We start from the raw sequence: 23606 nt of genomic DNA, 5'->3' as shown, positions 1-23606 counted from the left end.
TAAATTGCTGTTGTAGACAGATGGCTATCTACGAGAATTTGTTATATAGTTTTGTGTGAAAACAACTGCTGTTGTGCATGATATTGTTTCTTGTTTTGTGTGACAACAACCACTGTTGTGCAGGATATTGTTTCTTGTTTAAATGAATATCATTTTTTTAATATCATTAGTAACCGGATATGTACACTAGCAGTGCATAAGGAACTGATAGTTATGGCTGTATCCTTACTGAATCAGGTTGCTATTTGATAGAAGCATGTATGATTACTTTAATGCCTATAAATTGCAATGGCAGACAGGCAGTTTGTACTTTTCCCCTTTATATCAGTGGCTTCTCTATCAGTGATTCTAGGCTAGATATAGTGGTAGTGCAGAAGGAATATGACAGATACTTTGTTCGGGCATTCTATATGAGGGGAACATCTACGGTCTTTTAGCTTGGAACTATAGAAACTGAAAAAAAATGTTTTATTTGTGAAGCTCAGAGCGGTGCCTAATGTGGAATAAAAGTGCACAATTTATCTTATATATATATATTAAACTCCGCCAATATTTGCAGCTCCTATTTTGTTACTACCAGTATTGCTTTTGGCTGTCCATCAAAACACCATTTAGTGACAACATACTTTGTAAAAAACAGGGTTCATTGGGGGCACTACTCTTATCACCCACTCATTTTCTAAGTGATTTGAGATATTGGTGAACCATAGAAAAGCCCAAATCTTCATTATACCTTGGAAATAGCTCAGCCCCTATTGGGTACCAATCATGAAAAATGTCCTATACCATTTCCCCTTGAAAACAACAATTTTAATGGTTGTTCGGTCAGATTTGGGATGGTTGTTTGGTCAAGAGGTCAACCCCTATTGGGTACCAATCATTAAAATATCCTATACTATTTTTCTTAAAAACAACAATTTTAATGCTTGTTTGGTCAGGTTGATGTGAAAATAAACCACCATCCTTGTTGAAATTATGGTAACTGACCATGCTGAACTCTGTGCCTATGCTTTCTTTGTTGCCATCTAAAAGAAGAATCAGGTGCTACATAGTTCCCTACTCAACGGGCATCCTGAAAATTTTTACTGGTTTGAATGCTAGAAGTATGATGCCCTTAAATTTAAAATAAGGAAAGAAGTGTTAGTGTTAGTTCTGTATCTTAAAGAACTAAATTTAAGGACTAGTGTTGTGACTTGTCATGTATATTATCTTCAGTGCCTCCTAATCTCAATTAGGATTGCAAGGCCATTTGGAAGTTCGAGAAAAATCTTTTTCATGTCTGGCATGTGTTGGGCTTCATTTTAATGTTGCTTTGATGTGAATTTTTATATTTTTTTTCAACAAGTTGACACTTAAAATGCAGAAATCCATGCTTTATGTGGAAAGAAATTTTCACACTATACAACATGTTCTATACCTCTTATTATATTGTGCTGAGAGACAAACTCCATCCCTAGCTAAGCATCGAAGGGAAGTGAGATTGTGCATTTTGTAGAGTACTTTACCCTTGCTTCAGGTATTCTAATTTGACATTCTACCAGTGATAGAAATTCTAATTTGACATATTCTACCAGTGATATTTTACTGTCAATAATGTGCACTAAGAGGAAAGTGTGAAGCAGCTTTAGTATAAGTACTATGACAATTTTTTGTGATTCTATTCAAGGTTATATTTGCATCCAAGTATGGTTGTTCTGTTAATGTTGCCTTCCAGATTTTTGCTTCCATTCAAATGGAATTTATTCATATCAAGCATGGATTGAATCTTGAACCACTTATTCTAGAGTCACTAAATTGTTTCATCTGATGCAGGGGTTAGCCAACGACATCTCTTTTGCTCCCATTGGACTGATCAAAATGTTCAACTCCGGAGGAGCTATTAGTGCATATGAGTTCGATCCAAACACCTCAACAGTGTATTTGAAGGTTCGAGGTTGCGGGGATTTTGGAGCATATTGTTATATGAGGCCACAAACGTCTATGTGGATTCTACCCAGATAGAATTCAGTTATGAAGAGGAATGTGGTCTAGCCACTTTCACATTGAGAGTGCCAGAAACAAAATTATATTTATGTGACATCAGAATTGACATATAAATGTTTTAACCAGTTTAGATTTAGGTGCTGCATAGTTCCCTACTCAACGGGCATCCTGAAAATGTTTACTGGTTTGAATGCAAGAAGTATGATGCCCTCAAATTCACAATAAGGAAAGAAGTGTTAGCATTAGTTCTGTATCTTAGAGAACTAAATTTAAGGACTAGCGTTGTGACTTGTCATGTATATTATCTTCAGTGCCTCCTAATCTCAATTAGGATTGCAAGGCCATTTGGAAGTTCCAGAAAAATCTTTTTCATGTCTGGCATGTGTTGGGCTTCATTTTAATGTTGCTTTGATGTGGTTCTCATATGGATCATTTTGTGATTGAGTTTCCTGTGTCATTTATACAGGTGCATCATACATTCAGACTTTTATGTTATAGGTGCATCTTACATTTAGACTTGTAATTGAGTTTATTGTGTGATTTATATAGGTGCATGTTACATTTAGATTCTTATATTATATTTTTTTACATGGTATCATCCTCACAGGAGGGTAATTGACATTTTTTTAAGTATCAAGAGTTTTACATTTGAATTTATATATTTTTTTTCAACAAGTTGACACTTAAAATGCAGAAATGCATGTTTTATGTGGAAAGAAATTTTCACACTATACAACATGTTCTATACCTCTTATTATATTGTGCTGAGAGACAAACTCCATCCCTAGCTAAGCATCGAAGGGAAGTGATACTCTCACTCTCTTTTATAAGTGACACATAGGGTTCATAAAAATATATATTGCTTAGATATATGGATCTGCACTCTATTTAACTGATAAAAAATGACTTCAGAAAGATGTGAAAAATAAAATAGAACTGCCTGATCTAACTTTAGCACTGTATCTTTACCCTGAAATATAACGATAAACTTATCCTATTCTAAAAAAGTTGTGCATGCCTTTGGTTTGAGTAGATTGTTTGATTGTATTACATTTAACATTTGGATTTTATTTTTTCATTCGAATTTGGCTATAGTTAGATCACTTAACATATCACATTTTTTTCATTTATGTTCTTCCATATGCGTTACCGACTTACGACGTTTCCTTCGCGTGCAAATGCTAGTTTTATAAAAAATAAAATTATAAATCCTTTATAATCGTATTTCCCTTATAATTCCTTTGACCACAAAATATGAAGTATAAGATGTCGATATGTAGAATAATCCAACGCCAAAACTGCCTTTCAAAGACAAAATAAATATCAATGCATTTTGGACAACAAAGTATGTTCAACCAATTCTTGGAAATGCAATCACCAAAAGTACATTTTCTGACACCTTCCACGTGCGTGGAACTTCACATATCTGCAGACAATACTTCAACACCTTCTTTGAATCATTTCCTTGGCGCGTTGACAACTCCAGCACTTAGTATTCTCTCCACAAAATTCAGTTTCCGACGTTTAACATCTGCACACAACGATTGGCAGCAAAGGAAAGTGGCTCGGCGATGGCTCTCACACCTGTAGAGAAATCTCTCAACAAAACAATAGGTCGTTGTGCCTGCAACAGTTTCTCCTCGATTCACACAACGGCACACATCCCCAATCCAATTGACAAACATAATGCATGACTCAACGTCGAAATACTCCACAAATATTGCTTTCCTCTACCAATACCTCAAATGCATCCACAACTTGGCACTGGTTCACAGTACTCCACTTCAACTGATGTCACTTTGCTCCACACGCAATAGGTTTATTTTTTGGAGAATAAATTCAAATAAAAACACATTGTAAGAGCTGAAACACTGCCTCTTTAGATCAATCCTTTTAGTTTGGTGGTCGTGTAGATTTGACGCGGGGTTTTTCTGAGTGCCGGGTGAGTATCACGCAGAAGGATGGTTTCGACGGCTACTACTTCCTGCTTCCTATTCATTATGATTTCTTCCTCATTGACAACCTATATACGCTGTTCTAAAGCTTGCATAAAAGAGATTTACAGAAAAAGAATCACATAAAGCTTGCATAGAAGAAATTTGCAGACAAACAATCACATAAGCTTGTTGGAGCATTTCTCAGATTTGTTTTTCCTTTCCCAGGCTCTGATACCAAAATGACATTGCAGATCACAGGGGGCCTGCAAATTAATAATTATCACACAACTGCAAACTGAAATACACTCCATACATATGCACATAAATATTTAGAAATAATTCATCAATAAATAAAATATTTACCAGAGAATTCTTGGCCTACCCATTGGCATCTCATTCCTCACTCTCACACACTTACCTCTACTTATATGCCTCATGGGCTCACCTAGATTTATACAAGTGGATCTGAACCCAAATTAAGTTCTAGATCCTAAACAAACTCCCAAAATATCTCTCATGATCCATAAAATCTCTCACCTAATCCCTTATCTCTAGATAAGATCTAACTAACCCTCAAATTTCTCAACTCTTCCAAAATACTCTAGAACCTTCTCCTATTTACAATAGTTCTTATTCTTTCCTAAAACTATAGAAAAATACATTAAATAATTAAATCATAACTTAAGAAACTAACTCCTTTAGTAAACATTCAACCCTAGGTTAGATGCACCTGCATCACTATCAGAAGCTTCATACACATCATTGTACCAGGTTTAATATTCTAGGGTAAGTCCACGATCACTTGATCGCTCCCAACTTTTTTTTCTCAGTCGAAAAAACGCCATCTTTCATTAATAAAAGTGATTACAATAGCTTGTTTGTGATTTGATTCCTCCTTAAATAAACATTTGGTCACAAATCTATCATTGTACCTCCATTTAAAACTTAATACAAAATTCTACTTACATCTCATATCCCTGAAATCTACTTATGATTCCACTTAGAAATCTATAAGTAGAACCCTTCTGATTGTTTCTGTAGTATCTCTGTCATAGCCTCAATAAGAATCATTACAACTTATACAAAATGCATATTATGAAAATTCTATGCTACATGATCTCTATAGTTCCTTCATTTACTACTGAACCTTGTTGATATGCATAAAAGTGAATCATACATGTTTCTGCTACAATTCCGTTTTTTGACAGCATGTTTGCAACCCATTTCTGTTCATAAGACACATGCCTGTATGTGATCTGACGAAAGGTCTGCTCCAAAATCCAGATGCGCCTCATCCATGCAGTAAGAATGAAAGGATTAAATTGAGAAGATCCCTGTACCCATAGGAACACTTCGGATCAGAGGGCATTGGTTGGTCTAGGCCATAAATTGAGGTCATTAAAACTAACTATTCTTGCATGCGTAGGTGATAAAAAGAGGCGGCACAAGAAGGAACTAAAGAATATTGAAGAAATACAGACCAAGCTTTTAGACCCGAATGACCCTGAATATTTCTCTGAGTCATATAAGAGGCAATTCTTGGAATTGGAGATCTGAAAAAGGCAGATTCTTCATATGAGAGAAGAGGAATGGAAATTAAAGAGCAAGATCACGTGGGTGGCACCTGGTGATAAAAAAAACTAAGTTCCTTCATAGGCACACCACAAGCCGAAGGGAAAAAAATGGCATTTGGGGTATGGGGGACGAGGATAATAAATATATCTTTGCCCAACCAGAATTGAAACAAGTTGTTGCCAACTATTTTAGGAACCAATTTCGAGAGAGGAATCATACATTCTCAGATTAGAGGGTCTTCTTAAACCAGAAGCCAAATATGTTCTCAGATGCTAATAACCGATCATTGGGGAGACCAATTACGATGGAGGAAATTTGAAGGAGTTCCGAATTCCAGTGCCAAGGACAAGAGCCCGGGACCTGATGGATGGGGCGTTGAACTCTTTATTCACTTGAAGGATCTAATGAGGCCCAACATTCTGGCGGCTGTGGAGGAATCCAGGGCTAAGGGGTCCATTCAGGGGGCAATCAATGCCACATTTATGGTCTGATACCAAAAAAGGAGCATCCTTCAACTTTTGCGGAATTCATGCCTATTTCCCTTTGTAATGCCATTTATAAGCTGATATCCAACCAAGCAATTACTTACTCAAAAAATAGCGTTTTTGTTGACATGTTATAGTGTTACAATGCGAACTTCAATATAAAATATTGCGTCCTTGAGGCAACAACATTACTCATATCAACATTACTCATATCAGACCTAAAAAAAAATAACTGTCATGGCCAAAACCATTCATTGGGTTTTGTGTTTATAACTGAGTTAATTTATGTTGCTATATTTTGAAACAAGAGTTTATCTCTACCAATATGCATTGAATGTATTCATGCAGAATGAGGTCACGAAAAAACAAGCCTTGCAGAGAAAGAACAATGAATTTTTTCATGTCATACCATATTGGTTGTGGATATGCGATTTGTAGCCTGCATATCTAAGCTTAGATTCGACCTATTAAGCAAGCCAAGACAAAAATATAAAAACAAACATTCTCACTTCTCTTGCACATTTTGATTTCATGAGAAAAAATATGATATTTTATCCATGCCTTTTGAGGACATACATATGCCCTTTTTTTATACTAGTGAAAGAGGCTTCTAGGAGCATATTTGAAAAATGAGGGAAGCCGAGTTGTAAAAAGGGAGGGAAGTCGCCTTTTGAAATTTAAAATTTGAATAATCTTAGGAACCAAATTTTATTCATAGATATAAGTATTATTTTATAATCATTAATGGAGGATTAATCAAGAGATTATTAATACCGAGATTGACCAATAGAAAAAATTCCATATAACATCCAATTTGGGGCTCATGACTAACTTCTGGTGCTTCAACTTTAAAGAAGCATATCTCCCCGATTTAGATGAACCATGAGACATGCCACACACAGTTGGAATCAATATGATGAGGATAATCTTCCTATGATGGTATTGAGTGCAAATACATTGATATTCCTATCCGAAATCTTCATCAAACTCAGGGTATCATGACCACACCGTAGGGGCTTGCTTTCTTCTAAGGCTTCTTGTCCATTGCAACTTCCAATTGATGCAAACTATGGCGTATATTAAGGGTGTTCATAGACCAATGTTGGAATCAATGAAAACACCATTCAACATTCATTTGGAGTGAATCCTCCATTACATATTATTTGAAACCTTTAACCATGATAGTTTCAAACAAGAGATTTAATGCTTTATTTGCCATCGAAGCAGAGGTTTAAATATGAAAATGTTTCAAGCTAACTAGACTAATAAAAATAAATATTTTGGCAGATCCTCCCAACAATGCGTTGATAGAGATGAGGCTTTCCTCAACCATGGAGTTTCTTTTTCCATGATTTAAACATGTCAACCCAGTTTTTAGGAAGGTCCTCGATGTAGCAAACCTTTTCAAATGATTTCTGCCACACTACCAAAGTAAATTAGCATTTGCTAAAGATAGGAGGGATGTCTTCTTCTTCTGTCTTTCATAGTGCACACCTCGATGTCCCTTGAATTTCTCTCTTCCTAATATTTTTAGCGGTTAAATTTTTTCCATGTACCATTATCTAGTAGAAAGTATTTACCTTGGGGATCCCATCCCTATTCCAAATTTTCCACAACTTAGAAGGAGATGGATCTGAAAATATTTTCACTAACAAATCATAGCCTTATTTGACATAATATTTTTGATGAGGACTAATCAACCATGAGCATTGATCCCTAGCCGAAATTTCAATTGGATCTAATCCCTTCAACAAGTTTAACAGAGATTTAATTGGGTTTGGAAATTTGGAGGCAAGTTTGGGCATATCCACCCTTTCTAGATACCTTTCTCATCCCATTGTGATATATCTTGAAGTCTCACATGTCCACGTTTCTCATTTAATTTACTAGCCCACTAATATCTTTGTGTTCTCCTAGCGACCTTGTTGAAGAGATGTTATCCTTCGAGATATTGATTCGAGCACCATTACCAATTCGCCAACCCAAATTCTCTAGGATTATGGACACCACAACCTTGCAAAGATTCCATATTTTAGAGCCCATCCATTCCCATTCAACTTTTTTTTATCCCTGAGTAGTCTCTTCCTATGAAATTATTTGTGCAGGAATGCTTATTTCCACCATTTCCTTGAGTCAGAGAGAAGGTGCCATACTATTTTGGATCCTAGTACAAGATTCATATGTAATGGGTCCTTAACCTCCAATCCGCCATAGATTTCAGGGAAGTGGTCTGTGTTTCAATTAGCGAGGTGAAACTTTTTCTCATTTTTTTTTACCCCGTGCTAGAGGAATTTCCAGATTAAACTACCTATATGATTGATCACGATGTTGGGAGCTAGTAAACCTAAACATAGATAAATCAGTAGGGAGGATAAGACTGGTTTAATTCGAACCACTCTGCTAACCCTGTTGAGCCATTTTTATCCCCAAGATTGAATCCTTTTTTTAAATTTTTGAAGGTCTTCATCCCAACCCTCCATGTTTGGTACTCCAAGAAAATCTCTCTTAAAGCGGATGCATAACAATTCCAACCAAAGATTTAGCTATTCCTCTTATTCACCAAACCTCCTAAGAGGTCTAAATAATAATCTAAGGTGGATTTAAGTCCACTCACAATTATTTTCAAAGATCCTCCCAAAAGAAAGGTGTCATCAACAAATTGTGAATGATTCACTTCCTTTACATTTCGCGTAATGCTTAGGCCCAATAGTTGACCTTCCATTCTTTCTCATTCTAAATTTAAGCTTAATATTTCAACGACCAAGATATACACTAGAGGGGAGAGGGGAAATCCTTTTCTTAATGCCCCGATGGATGCAAATAAGGGAGTGGGCCTTCCATTTACTAAGGGCGCAATCTAGGGAGCTCCAATGCAAGCCTTTATCCATCAAATGAATTCTCTAGTAAAACCCAACTTCTCAAGTGATAAAAATAAAAAGATATACCTTAACTAATCAAAATCATTAGCCATATATAATTTGATAACAAGACTAGGTTCCCCCCTCTACTTGATGGAGTGGATGTCTTCTTGAATAAGGATTATGTTATCCAAAATTTGGAGATGCTGCATAAATCCTCCTTAATTTTCAGAGGTTAGTGTTGGTAGGAGTTTCTTTAATCTGTTTGCCAATATTTTTGTTAGAGTCTTTTAGGTTGCATTGTAGAGAGAGATAGGCATGAAGCGAGTGAAAATTCATAGGTTTTGACTCAGGAATCAGATCAAGGAAGGAGGAGTTGGTGCTCCCTCGAATTTTTTCCTTCTTTTAAGTCCAATTTAACATCTTCAACAAATCCTTTTTTATTGAGGTCCAAAAGGTTTAGAAGATATTGATCGTGAATCCATCAAGTTTAGGGGCTTTATCAGGGTCTATGGACCAATTTACTTCTATTCCCTCAACTTCTACAATTTCCTTGGTTAGATGTTGATTTTAATCATTCAGAACAATTAACGAGACACATGAGCTAAAACCCATCGCATTTTCCAACTCTAATTCTTTGTATTTAGTGTAAAAAGACTTGAAATGTAAAAATGCTTCCTGATTTATATCATAGAAGGATAATACTTTAGGCTTACCCTCAGGCACTATTTCTCTTACCCAATTTTGGAGTTCCTAAGCCTTGGCTTGCTTGTGAAAGAAGGTTGTATTTTTATCTTCATCTTTCAACCATACACTTATTAACTTTAACCTCCACTACTCTTCCTTTTACCTACTTACTAAATAAATTTGTCTGCTCAAGTCCTTCTCTCTTTCTATATGATAGTTCTCCACTATATTTTTATTAGTCAAATTTTGGTGTTGTTTAGTTGCTTTACCAACTCAAGCCTTTTCTGCCTTAGAGGTGCATTGTAAAATGTAACTAGGTTTGGTCTTCATAATGACATGTAATTATGATCTTTGTAAATGATGAAAAAGAAGAGCAGTTATAAAAAGCTGAGCAGTAATCCCATTCCCAAAATCATGAAGGATGTAAAAAAGATCATCTCAGACTCCAACCTTGACGAAAATTTAAAAAAGAAATTAATCCCCTCTTGTGAAACCATCCCTAGAATCTATGGACTACCCAAGATCCATAAGGAAGGGGTCCCCCTTACACTGATAGTTAATACTATTGGTTCCCCAACCTATGAGCTTGCTAAATATGTTGCTAAAATTCTTAAACCCCTTGTAGGAAATACTGATTCCTTCATCAAAGACTCCCAGGACTTTGTGAATCTTATTAAAAATGAAAGTATGGAACGTGATGACATCCTTGTAAGCTTTGACGTAGTATCCTTATTCACAAAGATTCCTCTTGATGAAGCCATTCAGGTTATAAATGATGTTACTGATCCAGGAACTGCAAAGCTGGCTGAAGTCTGCTTAAGGTCAACTGTGCTCACCTTCCAAGGAGTATTTTATGAGCAGACATCTAGTGTGGCAATGGGATCACCCCTCTCGCCAATCGTGGCAAACCTATACATGGAATACTTTGAAAAGAAGGCCCTGGAATCATATCCTTTAAAGCCAGCCTGGTGGAAGCGTTTTGTTGATGATACCAATATAAAATGGACGCATGGTAAAGCGGAACTTGACAAGATTTTCATTCACTTAAATTCTATCTCTCCAGAAATAAAATTCACAATGGAGCTTGAAGAGAACATGAGCATCCCATTTTTGGACGTTCTAATCATCAGAAAAGAGGATGGCTCTTTGGGCCATAGGGTTTTCAGGAAGTCAACCCACACAGAGAGTTACCTCCATGCGGATTCCCACCATCACCCAGCCCAAAAGTTTGGTGTTCTAAACACTCTTGCCATTAGAGCCCTTCGAATTTCTGACTCAGAGCATCTGAATGAAGAGAAGAATCATTTAATGTTAACCTTTAAGAATATAGGCTACAAAGAACATGAGATTAAGAAAGCCATAGAGAAAGCCGAAAGAAAGTTGTTATCTCATGAGCCTAAAGATCAAGACCAACCTCAAGGAGGCAAAGTTTTTCTACCTTATATCCAAGGGGTTTCAGACAAAATCGCTAAAATCCTAAAAAAGTTTCTCAGCTCCTGGTACTATCAGGCAAGGTTTGAAATCTGTAAAAGATGATATTGACAAACATCAACTTAAAGGAGTCTACAAGATAGATTGTTCCTGTGGAAAAAGCTACATAGGTGAAACAGGTCGCTCCCTCCAGACAAGGCTCAAAGAGCATGGCGCTGACATTAGGAATGGAAGATCTCGTACCTCAGCCTTGGAAGAAAACTCCTTGAAGACTAAGCACCACATATGTCTGGAAAACGCATCTATTATCGCAAGGGAAGAGCAGCATCAGAGGCGAAAGATCAGAGAAGCACTTGAGATTATTAAGCATCCTCATAATCTGAACAGAGACAATGGTATGGAGATTAGCGGGAGCTGGCTTCCCTTGATCAGTGAAATCAAAAAGCGCCAACCCATCCCCAGGTAAGGCCTTCAGCAGGTATGTTATCCCTACCCTATTCTATTATCAGTGGTCAGTAACTTTTTATCATAGAATTATTATCATTAAAATTCTTTAATATATCAATTTCTATATAGCTATTAATTAATATATTAATTATCATATTAATTAATTATAAATATTAACTATTTATAATTGTTAATATGATTTGGTTAAATATATTAATTTAATTTATATATAGAAATTGATATATTATCCTAGTATTTCTATATGAATTAAATTTTTTTATCCCTTTATATTCTAGTATTAACTATTTATCATATTAATTAACATTTTAATGTTATAATATTTTCTATATAACTATTAATTAATATATTAATTATCATATTAATCAATTATAAATATTTATAATTGTTAATATGAATTAATTTAATATATTAAATTAATTTATATAGAAATTAAATTAATTAAATAAATTTTTTTAGTTCAATCTTTTAAACTAAATCTATTTCTAATACCTGATATTATCTCCTCAAAAATTTTAATTAAAATAAAAGTAATTATAAAAATAATAATAAAAATAAAAAGTAAAAATAAAATTAAAATTAAAATTAATTTAAGATTCTAGCCGACAGTGTGTTCCTAAATTTTTTTCCCTCATAAGTATTTATTCTGTCTTGATTGCTCTTCTTTTATCATCATTCTTAACCCTGATGATGGATCCCATTTGGGATTTGAAACGTTGGTATAAAAATGTTCATATTGTGGATTCTCCGGCCAATAATTTGAAAGATACAAACCACAGATCTCTTAAATCCAAAATTTTTATTGTAAGGCTTGCTTCATGGATTTCATGAGAAAGAGATTTTATTTGTTGGTGGCTCCCATCGAGAGCCTTAAGATTTATCATTGAGTCAAAGAGTCAATGTCAAGTATGAAGAGCTCTTCTTGAGCATGTGTCAACTGTATATAAGTCTATATAGCCCTACAATGACAAGCACACAATCCTCTCTTCATGTCAGCTTCAAGAAAGGATAAGAAACTCATGTCGGCTCACATTACAAGGTGACACATTTATTCGAAATGACAGGTCAACTTATATTGATGGGAAAATGACTATATATAGGCATGTATACAATCCACATTTCCATAGTTCAGTAGCTTGGATTCTCTAAGATTCAGATCACAAAAGTCAAGTTCAGAGAAGGTATTGAAGGGGAAGCGAAGGTATTTTATGATAAAAGGAATGCAAGGACTTTTCAAGGGATTGCAAGGAAGTACTACCGAAGTCACAGGCTCAAGTGTGTCTCTAAAATTTGGGTAAATAACTACAGTGACTATTTTGGTTAGCAAGGAGTCAAGAAGCTTGGATATAATCACAGTTAAGGAGTTCAATAGCACTACAATCGTGAAGTTCATATTTTTGGAAGCCACATATTAGTAACCCATAGAGATTCGATGTTCACAGTATGGTGATATGACAGTAATGTTCACCGTTTGGTGTTCACAGTATGGTGGCTACAGTTCGATAAGTGATGATCTTAGTTCATAAGAAAAGAAGGCCGAAGTGGAAGAGGAGGATTCTAGAAGAAGGTTGACTATCAAAAGAAATTGTGTCTTGGTCTTGGAGAGGATAATAGGTCAAGGGTCTTGGTCTTGGTATTCGTCAATTGGAACCTCTATAAGAAGAATTTGTGTGGGTTTTCCTCTCAAAGAGTGATAGGTTTTTTCCCTGGCTCATAGCCTACATTCTATGTTTCTTGTCTATTTATGTTTATGCATTGGTATTTGTTTGATGAAGAAGAACATTAATAATCTAAGTAAAGAAGATTGTAATGTAAAGTTGTGAAGAACACTCAGAAGCAGTTACTAATTAAAGAGAAATCACCTAATGTTAATGCCCTATATTCTCAACATGGGATTAGAGCTAAGGTGACCGTTAATGAAGGGAATCCAATCTAAGAGACACTCATGGATTGAGTTTCAAGGAAGGAATCAAAGAAAAGTGAAGGATCTACATTGAAGAATCAAACCCTATATCAAAGAAGAAGGTCTACTTCAGGAGAAGTCTTGGGATCATCAAATAATCAAGGCCAAAGCCTTATTTATACTCAAGGTGAATAAATCTACAAATAAAGGCAACTAGAAGTCTACACCAACTAGAGTCTTGGATCCTATAATCTTTAGATAAAGACCAAAAAGACCCTCATCAAGGTGAAGAGATCTACAAGGCAAGATAACCCAAAGTATAGAGAAGCATTTCTAGGACTAAGATCACATCATCTTGGAGATCCTAGAAGCATTTCTGATCTGAATTCATTCACTACCAAAGAAGTCGAAATATCTTGAAGGCGAGAAGGAATTATCATATTCAAAAGCTATAAGGCAAGCTCCCTATCATTGCAACACAGATATCATCCTTATCCGTGAAGAAGATCATCCAAGGAATCATAAAAAACATCCTCATCAATCACCATCAACAAAGGAAGCTAGATCTAAAGGCGTTGACATCATAAAAGGAGCAATCTCCTTTATTGAAGAAGGGTTTTTCATTTGGAAGAAGATCATCCAATAGGAGCACTAATACATCTTCTTCAACGGCCATCAAAGTGATCAAGTTGAAGATTTCATCTTCACTTGTAAAATAAGTATCTTTCATTCTATAATCAAATTTGGAAAATGACTTTGTTTTGCAAGGAGATCTATAAGCTAGTTGCGTCGTCGAAATTCCTTACATGGAAAAGAAGGATAGACATAGTCCTCGAAGAAAGTGAAGTTGAAAATATCAATGAAAAGGTCTCCCTTTAGTACATGGAAATGGATTCTTATGAAAGGTACCCTCATATAGCAGTATTGGAGATATCAAAGATATATATATGATAAGATGGTAGAATTATTCTATGAATATGCGATAAAGAAGGTCACATCACTTAGATATGATCTACACAAATTGAAGGTATCAAAGGACAAAGGACTATCTTCATATGATATCAATTGCAAGATCTTGGAGAGATAATCCTCATTGTTCTAAATGCACTAATTGATGAACAAGGTAACAATGTCTATGATGATAAGAAGGCTATCCCATTCAACAACTAGTGGTTTCTATGCAAGATAGAAGAAGAAAAGTTGAGGGAAAAAGTATTCATACATTTGTCAAAAGGAAAGAAGAACATAGGTAAGATTCAATGCTCTGAGCACTACAAGAAAGATTGTCCTAAGTTCAAGGGCAATAACAAGGAGAATAGAGAAGAAGTCCATTTCATCGAAGAAGTGGAGGAAGCTGAAAGAAGGAAGTCCAAGGAAGAGGAAAAGCATTAGAAGTAAGAGCTCGTGACACCACCATAGGAGACATGAAGGGTGTTTGATGAAGGGTGTCTAAATAACCATGTAAAAGGATGCAAGAACCTTCTAGGAAAGAAAGCCCGATGAAGGTAGCATAACATGAAGCAATGCCAGATGAATACTAATGGATCACTTTCCGACGAAAGGAGTAATGACATGACTGATGGATGAAAGTGATAGATGGTTTGTGCCCTATGAAGAAGTCCCAAAATATGAAGACTTCACAACAAAGAATAAATTCATGACATCAAGAAAGTAGTTCTTTAAGAAGCTAGTTGTCCCATCATCTCCACCTGAGGAGCTACTAAAGGTCCTTATTTTGAGAGGGATCCTGGAAAGTTTCTTACTTGGAAGAAACTTGGAGATTCCTAAGACAATAGGGAGCTTAGATAAATTACTTGTGTAGGAATGAGTAAATTCCTTTAATGGAATAGATATGTCCTCCTTAACTGAGAGGGAGAGATAGACACATCATTTTGGTATTCACCTGGAGAGAAAGAATGAGAGGTTTGGGTAATCATTTGGCATCTGATACTCTTTGAGAATGAGATAGGGCATATGGGAGAAGAGTAGTTGCGGAGGACCATTCTTTGAGGGCTAAGGAGTCCAACATAAGAATAGTCCTCATGGAACACACCCTGAGTACCTGGGTAGGGTATGTTCCGAGAGAGACAATGATGAGAGTGTCTATAAATCATTGGTCTCACCAACATTGAGATCAAACATTGTGGAGAGATAGAGCTGTTAGTCAAGGCCTCGCTATGTAACAATGCTGGTTGATATGATGCTAAACAAATGGGTTACCAATCTGATTCTTCTTATGAGAAAATTTTCATATTGAGAATGACTAAGTACCATTATGAATACCTCCCTAGTTAAGAGGGAGTGTTGTAAAATGTAACTAGGTTCGGTATTCATAATGACATGTAATTATGATCTTTGTAAATGATGAAAAAGAAGATGATAAATTTATTATTGTAAGTCTTGCTTCATGGGTTTCATGAGCAAGAGATTTTATTTGTTAGTGGCTCCCATTGAGAGCCTTAGGATTTATCATTGAGTCAAAGAGTCAATTTCATGTATGAAGAGATCTTCTTGAGCATGTGTCAATTGTATATAAGTCAATATAGCCCTCCAATGACAAGCACATGGTCCTCTCTTCATGCCGGCTTCAAGAAAGGATAAGAAACTCAAGTCGGATCACATTACAAGGTGACACATCTATTCAAAATGACAGGTTGACTTATATTGATGCGAAAACAACTATATATAGGCGTGTAAACGATCCACATTTCCACAATTCAGTATCTCAGATTCTTTGAGATTCATGTCACAGAAGTCAAGCTCAGTGAAGGTTTTGAAGGGGCAATGAAGGTATTTTATGATAAAAGGAATGCGAGGAATTTTCAAGGGACTGCAAGGAATTACTACCAAAGTTAGGTTCAAATGTATCTCTGAAATTTAGGTAAATAACTATAATGACTAGTTCTATTAGTAAGGAGTCAAGAAGCTCGGATATAATCACAGTCAAGGAGTTCGATAGCACTATAGTCTTGAATTTCATATTTATGGAAGCCACATATTAAGCCACAGATATTCGGTGTTCACAGTATGGTGATATGATAGTAATGTTCATAGTATGGTGGCTACAATTCGATAAGAGATGATCTTAGTTCATAAGAGAAGAAGGCCGAAGTGGAAGAGGAGTCTAGAAGAAGGTTGACTATCAAAAGAACTTGTGTATTGGTCTTGGAGTGGCTAATAGGTCAAGGGTCTTGGTCTTGGTATTCGTCAATTGGAATCTCTATAAGAAGGATTTGTGCAGGTTTTCCTCTCAAAGAGTGAGATGTTTTTGCCCTGGCTCATAGCCTACATTTTGTGTCTCTTGTCTCTTTATGTTTATTCATTGGTAGTTGTTTGATGAAGAAGAACAATAATAATATAAGCAAAGAAGATCATAATCTAAAGTTGTGAATAACACTCAAAATCAGTTACTAATTAAAGAGAAATCACCTAATGTTAATGCCCTAGGTTTCTCAACAAGGTGCATACTTGTATTTTTCCCAAGTGCAAAGGGATTGCTTCACTTCTCTCAACTTTCGTTCCCATATAGAGGAAGGTGATTTGGACACTGGGACAATCCATGCTTGTCTTATTAGATTATATTCCCCATCTTCCAATAACCATCCTGGATTATATTGAAATGGAACAGGACCCAAGTCTTATAAAGGGCCAACTCCATTAAAATTTGTTGATGGTTTGAATCTCCTTGTGCTAAGATTGAAGAGACACAGTCTAATCCTTTCATCAACCAATTATTATGGAGCAAAAACTGGTCCAATATTGCTGCAATATGATGTGATCCTCTTCTTTTCTTTATCCATGTGTATTTTCCTTTTTTTGGTACTATGTTGATTAGATCCCTATCATCCACTAGATCTTCCATTATTTCTTGAAAGGGATCTCTGATTAAGCTGCCATCTCGCTTCTATGAAGAGAAGATAATTGTGTGGAAATCCCCTCCTAATATACTCTTTAGATTCCACTGAGCCTCTTTTAAGGAGATCATTCATTCCAAAAATGTCACTTTTATCTCCATAAGTTACTAGAACATAAAATTTGATTATTAAGACCCTTTCCTTGATATATTTCCTTTCTATTAGTACTGCTTTCCAATATCTTGATTTGATACTTTCTTTCAAAGTGAAAATAGAATCCAGCTAGAACACACCCCATCCTCCTGAGGCCCCTTGAGAGCTTTGAGCTACTACAATATTGTCTCTCTACAATTTTCTTGCATATTTCAAGACCTCCTAAAGAAGAATAATAAGTGGATTTTCCTACTTTACTAAGTCTTTAATGGATAGGATTTGGTAGGGATTCCCAAACCCCTTACATTCCATGAGATAACTTTCATTATTTTCTTGGAGGGTCGTGTGTCTTACCTCCTCATTCTCTTGTTTGTACCTAATCCTTAGTTGCTATTGCCTAAAGGACTTCACTGATTTGGGGTTGATTCATGAGTTTCTTATTTTGCTCCACCTCTGCTTCTCTAGCTGCCTTCTTTGAGTTTCGCCCTTATTATTGCTTGTTGCTTCCAATTTATTTACTGCTAACCTCATCAACCCAACTTATTTTTTGAGACATATTACTGGTCAAAATATTTCCAGAGTCCACCACTTGCTCCCCTATTTTTCTAGGCGAGTATTTTGCTTGTTTTTCTAGATTATTGAGGGGAATTCTAACGTTTCTTGAACTGGTGGATTATTAACATCTTCCCATGATGAAACTAGGGCTTGATGCTTTCCCCCAGTTTCCTGTTCTTCCACTTTCTTGTTTTTCATGAATTTCCCCTCCTCCTCTTCCACATTTGGGGCTTCCTCTGCGGGGGATTCTTTTATCTTAATATTATTTGTTGTTTCTTTCTCACTATCTCCTCGCGATTGTAAAACCTCAAAAGGGTTTGTTGAGGATGATGCTATGTTCTTACCTTGTGCTCATTGATTTTTGTTTACCATCATCTTTCCTTTATTACCCCCTTTTTCTGGGTTTTCCACTATTCTTCTTGTGTTGCTATTGCATATTTCCCCTTTCTTGGTTGCACATTCTTAGAATCCCATGAAAAAAGGCCATAGTCGAGTCAAACCTTGCATTTAAACGACATCTACCTATAATCAAGAACCTAGAAATAAATCCAGTCTCCCTAGGTGAGGTTAATTTTCGAGGGTCATCCTTCTCCAAATCTACTTCCACACAAATCTTTGCACAAGAAAATTGATGACCCTTAGGTTCAAATCTATCCAGGCATTTACCTAGTTCATTCCTAATCGCCCTTAGGAAATCCTCACTCCAACATGATAATGGAAGTCTCGAAAGTTTAACCTAGACATGTACCACATTTGGGATGTTATCATTTGGGTCGAAGTCCAACGACCACTTGTTCAGATGCATATCCCTTGGCCCAAAAAAATATGAACCATTACGAAAGATAACATTTTGTCTTCTCTAAACACAAATAAAAAAATAAATCCATTTCCATAGGCATATAGAAAAATGCTACTTTTCATCAATAGTTTCCATGTCTTTATAACCATTTCTCGATAGATCTAAGGGACGACCACATTCTAGTGAATTTCCCAACCAAAGCATGATATATGAATGCTAAGTAGGTCCTTTGGAATCTTGGAGGCAATGCTACCAAGGGTCTTGTTTCCGCCTTCTTGGTGAATCGAGACTACAATTTTTTTTATTGAAGCTTCTTTGAAAGGGAGGCGACAAAGGCCTAGAAGGCCACTACATCATCCCATGTGTTGTAACTTATTTTTACCCTAGTTGTTTTTTACTTTTTCCTTTATGTTGAAAAAAATAAATTAAAAAAAATATAGAAAAGAGAAGAAAAATAAGAAAAAAAGAGAGAAAGAAAGAAATGAAAAAATGACAAAAAGAAATTAAAAAAAATATCAAAAGAAAGAATGAAAAAGGGATATATATATATATATATATATATATATATATATATATATATATATATATATCCCAAAATTTGCGAGCAAGTTCAAATGCTACAATCATTTGATTTATATTTTTATTATTTTAAAAAAAGAAAGGTACTTTGTTTTTTTCCAAAGGGTTATATTTTATTTTACAAATAAAAGTTGATATGAAAAATTTGTCACTTTGCAATAAAGCGTGACTGGAAACCAATGGATGGGATCATCCCTGCCCTGATCAACGACAGAGGATGAGTTTGTGACCCCCTTGCACTTTTGGAGTTTAACAGGGGGGTAGGGGATCCGAAAAGTTGGTTTTCTGAAACCACCCGCTCATACATGCAACCCCTAGGTTGATTTTGGGACCCCCCTCTACTAAACCACAAACCTCCCATCCCCCCTCTGAAAACCACTTTCTCCTTCCCGTTCCACTTCCGCGCCCACTCACACCTCGCCACTTGTCCCTCTCCTATTCGCTCCAATCCAATAACCCTTATACATGATTTAATTTCTCTCGCCAAATGATTATATAACCATTTTGTCATTAATCCTTCACGTCAAAGTCTAAATTCATTAATGAGACATGCCCAAAAATGTTACACATTCGAATCCCCTGTTTTAAAAACCACGCATTACCTTGCATCATCTTCTTCCACTAGTCCTTCTTTCAGCAGTGCAGGTGCAATTCTGAATACCATAGTCACGCATCCATTGTTCATACACGAATGATCATCATTTGTCTGGTAATTAGCCACCTTATCTAGTAATTTTCTATTTCACAATGTATTCTCACAAAGGCAAGTCAAAATTAGTTGTAGAAAGCCCTACAACTCCCTCTATAATTAACCTAGATGAGCTCCCTCTGGTAGATACGCAGTACAAGATCTCAGAAACCTAGAACAAGTTCGATCTTTATGAACTCCACAACTGGGCAAATCAGAAAATTCTAGATGTTAGTGATGAATTGAGTATTTGGGAGTCTTTCCTACCACAATTTTTCTTTCCCTTAACTCACATCTTCCTAGAATTTGTCACATGGTGCCATCTTAGATATATTCCCAGTTAGAGGGCAGTAATTGCCTGAAACAATGAAGTTTTATTTTCCATTACATTTGAATCCATCTGCCAAGCACTCCCCATCAATCTCCCATCCCCTTTGCACCCTTTTTCTACCGATTCCCTCACGGATATCTATAAAAAACTCACATTTCCTCAATGAGCCAGTATCTTCAAGTCATTCTTACTTGAGAATTTTGAGTTTCCTAGAACTAATCTACCCTATTCTACTTCAATTTTCTAGAAATGCCAAGGAGGTTATATCCATGGTTTCCTGTCTGCTAGGTTACCCTACCGATCAGTGGGCTGATGAAGTAATATTGGGATTTTATCATTGTCTTCTATGGGTAATAAGCCCTCATTGATTTTCAACTACAGTTAGTTTTTGGCAGACAATATTCATGATCAGTTTCTAAAGTTTTCTACTGAAGGTGCTTTTAAACATCAATCAGTTCTTGTGTATTTACTTTTATTTCATTAAGAAGATAGGTTTAAGTTCCCATTGCAAAAGTTAGATGCACAAGGAAAGCCTTAATCAATTATTCACTAGACTTCCTTGGTAAGGAAGAACACAAAATAATATTCCTTCAGTGACTATGTAAACCAATTTTTGCACATGTCCTTATGTCTTCTCAGCAGTGATGTTATACCAAAGATTTCATCTGAAATCAGAAGAATTCTGCACCTTAATAAGCAAGCCAAAATTGGAGACTGGTAACTCTACTAGAATTATACAAAGATCAGAATATATGGATGTGAACTCTCTTCCTACAGGTTACCACTATTTGTGTCAGTTAGGATCTTACCTTAGAATACACTAGGAAAATTATGAACATGGACAATTTGCATTTTGTATCGAGGAAGTAGAAAACACAATTCAAGTTGAAGGCACAAATTGGCCCTTTTATTGTTGATACCAAAGCATAAGCAAAGGAAGCAGATAATTTGTTAAATCAGATGAAATGCAAGTTGAGTTTTACCTAGTCTTATGACCCCTTAGGAATTATTTCAAAGTTGAGAGTTGAGTAGAAAACAACATAATATGTATATACTATCAGGCCAAAGATGTAACAATATGAAAATCAAGAAGAATGGAAGGAAAACAAATTACAGGAAGCTGAGGAACAAATGGTTAGTCATACATCTTCACAAAATCTAGTTCCTCGAGAAAAAGAAACCAAAAGACCAAGAGAAATTCCGTCTCCTACAAACTCAGAAAATCAACCTATAAGTTTCACAGTTTTCAAAAGGAGAAAGAAGACAAACACTAATCAGGAGTCCTCAGAGGACAAGAGTTCATAGGAGCAAGCCACAATGGTGCTGTCAGGTTTTCCCACCACTTCTTTTCCATAGATTGAAGAAATCACAAATTCTCCTATGTCTTTTGTTTCTCATGATACGACAAAACAAAATGTTTTTGCTAGAAATAGAGAAATTAAAAGGAAGAATGAATCATTAAAGGCCACTACCTATTCAAAATTTTGGAAGAAATCTTCCACTACACAACATAGACTTTTGTCTACACTTGATACTGAAAAGGGACAATTTCAATTAGCTTTCTTGGAACCTAAAGTTCCAGTCCCTAAAAGTGCAGAAGATTACAAAACATCCATTTTTTCTTTTGACACCAAGAAAATTCATGCCATTGATCAAATTGACCTGCATAAGTAGGCTGGTGAAATGATATATTCCACATTGACAAGTTCAACTATGGAAGCCTCTAAACTGCAAGCTTCCTTGAAAAATATTCACACACAATTGAAAATGGAGAGAATGTCATCTTTGGCTAAAGATACTAGAATCAAAGCTCTTGAAGATTTGGTGATCAAACTAGGATATGATCCTAGTAATATCAAAGTAGCAGAAGAGATGATAAAGAATAAGAATGTTGACATTCAAGCATTGAGGAAGAAACTTAAAATTCCTACTACTGAACATCCACAAGATAAGGAAGTTGGTCAACTTGAAAAGGAAAAAGAAAATATGTTCAAGTTGATAGTTGAACAAAATCATCAAATTTAGAAAATGGAAGCTGACATGGAATCACTTTTAAAAGAAAAAGAGAAACAACTCAATATTTTAGCTTCCATTCCTATAACTGCAACTTCTATAGCAGGTACTTCAGCAATAGGGACATCTACAACAACAACCATCATAGTAGAAGCACAATCTACTGATTCAACAAAACAACTGTCAAAGGCCATGGGAGACTTATCTTTGAAGGATCAAGAAATTGAAAAACTCAAAATGAAGCTCCAAAAGATTCAAGAACATAAGATTAAGTCTGATAATGCATATTTGGCTGAGATTCAAAAGAATTACAAGTTAACTCAACAATTAGAAGTTTATGAAAATGAATATTTAATTGCACAAACTATTTCTCAGGCCAAAGAAAATATTTGGATAGACATTAATGTATCAATGACTGATTTATGGCCTTCAATTAAAATTAATTTTTAGCAGGAATATTTATTGCAGAGGTCACAAGCAACAATAGAAGAAATAAAGAAGGACCTGGACCGCAAACCAAGAGATGCCACAAGGATAATTAAGGTCCTAAACTCTAAAATAAAAGATGAACTTGAAGAATTCAACATTGAAGAGAGAACTGCAGTTTTCTTGGTGGTGAGAAAGGTTCTAACCAAGAGGAATTTAATGCTACAACTTGAGAACAAGTGCCCAAATTTGGAGGTTCAAATCAAGAAATTTCACAGGACATTTAATGTTTTACATCAAAAAGGACTTCCAGGTTTGCAGGATAGAGGTGGAAAATTGATTCCACTTGAAGAGTATCAACAAAGGTTACATGATATAACAATGGACAAGACCAAATTTTCCAAAATCAAAGGAATTATTAATGGGAAGGCCTTCATTGAAGGTTTAAGTTATGATTTGTTAATTCAACATGAAATTAAGCATCTATTTTTAACTAGGCTCACTTTTGAAAAATATAATGAAGTTGATGAGTCATATAGAAAATTAATAAAATTTTCCATTCTCGATGAAAAGAGATGGGTTAAACTGTGTGATCTCATCCAATAGGAACAAAATGCTAAATTTTAGGAGCAGACAACAGAATTTCAGGAGAAGACAACAAAATTTCAGGGGTAGTGAACAAAAAAGCATATTTCTAGCTACAGTCATCAACAACAACCCTCGAAATATGTGCAGAGTGTTCAAATTAGTTCAAATCTACTATTTTTCAGTTCTATTTTTGTAATATCCCAACTATTTTGGATGATATTGTATTTTGTAATAAATTTTGATTCCAGTTGAGATGTGTTTGAATTTGAACTTTATAAATATTTTGTAATTCAAAG

The sequence above is a fragment of the Pinus tabuliformis genome, chromosome 5_2 (genome assembly GCF_031772625.1).
Source record: "Pinus tabuliformis cultivar Carrire ecotype Pingquan chromosome 5_2, CPIR1, whole genome shotgun sequence".
Taxonomy (NCBI): domain Eukaryota; kingdom Viridiplantae; phylum Streptophyta; class Pinopsida; order Pinales; family Pinaceae; genus Pinus; species Pinus tabuliformis.
The sequence above is the reverse complement of the archived record's forward strand: the minus strand, read 5'-3'. Positions refer to the sequence as shown.